The following is a 1,440-nucleotide window of genomic DNA, read 5'->3' on the forward strand; positions in this document are numbered from 1 at the left end:
CATCTATTATAACACATCTATTCTGCATGAAAGAGATGCAAGGAACAGCCATCAATTCATTTGATGACATCACAAATTGCACTCCCCCACATTGTTGCTGAAACAGGAAGAAGATGGTTGCCAACAAAAAAGATGAAATTTAAAGTGCATTAACTCACAAGTGGAAGACTTTGATGGAAATAAGTGCATAACTGTTGTTCATTTGTTGTATAGATACTGTGACTTGATTATTGAAAAATCAAAAAATATAATCTTAATTACCCTTTAATAGTTCTTCTCATAACTGCTTCACAACAAAAATTGTCACACAATCACACATGTAAATAAACTTACATAAGCCATTTGATTCTATTAAAAACAATTAAAATTAAAAAATTAAAAAACAACTTTTAATCTTACCACTCTCCTTTCGACTATCTCCACTCTCCTCTTTGTCTCTGTCCCCTTTCTCCTCAGTCCTCTCTCTTCTGTCTCCTTTCTTCTCTTTCACCCTTACTTCATCTTTTTATTCTATAAATACAGTTATTTTTCTTTTAATGTACAACACAAACATTCATGTACAAACAACTTACAAAGTTCATCTACCAAAAACAAAAGGCATTAGAGTTATCACTATAGGGTTACACATTCCCAACTTACCATCAGAGGGATGGACCTCAATGAGGACATCTTCTATTGGGGCAACCATTACTTTTTGATTTTGAACTTACAGTTTCAGGTGTCTTATTTTATATCCTAAAGGTCACAGGTGACACTTAGTGTTCTTTGATTGGCTGTGAATGATGCAATAACTTCTATTTCGGTATTCTCCTCCCACACATTTTGATTATCAGTCCTCTCACCTGGAGAGATAAATACAAATTACCTGCATGATAACTTCGTGACTAACTTTGTCTCGGGCCTTCTCTTTTGAGTTAGTAAGTTTTAAGCAAAAATGAGTGTTTGTGTTTATGTTGACATCTCACGCACATACTAGTTCCACACCTTTGGTTTCAAAAAGAGGATCCATAGTTTGTATGTCTTAGTGTTACAAACGAGTTCCTCTCCTTTAGGGGATCAATAGTTTGATTATTTGGCATTCAAATTAGTTCCACTCCTGTTTCAGGGGATCAATATTTTGAATGTTTGGCATTCAAACTAGTGCCACTCCTGTTTCAGGGGATCAATAGTCTGTTTGTTGTACAACAGGATCATCTCAACAATCAACTCCAGGTGTAGATAATCCACCAGACCTTGCAATGGAGATCGAAGTACCACATTCTCCCAGGCAATCTCTAGGACCACCTGTAACACAAAGAAAATGTAGTAATTGTGGTCAATTTGGTCATAAGAGAAGAACTAATCAGTAAAATGAATAACAGAAATGAGTTTGTGCAATGCAAACTCATTTCTGTTATTCATTTTACTGATTACATGGACAAGTTCTTCTCTTATGAACAA

This window comes from Amphimedon queenslandica, unplaced genomic scaffold (genome assembly GCF_000090795.2).
Source record: "Amphimedon queenslandica unplaced genomic scaffold, v1.1 AMPQUscaffold_13505, whole genome shotgun sequence".
NCBI classification, from domain to species: domain Eukaryota; kingdom Metazoa; phylum Porifera; class Demospongiae; order Haplosclerida; family Niphatidae; genus Amphimedon; species Amphimedon queenslandica.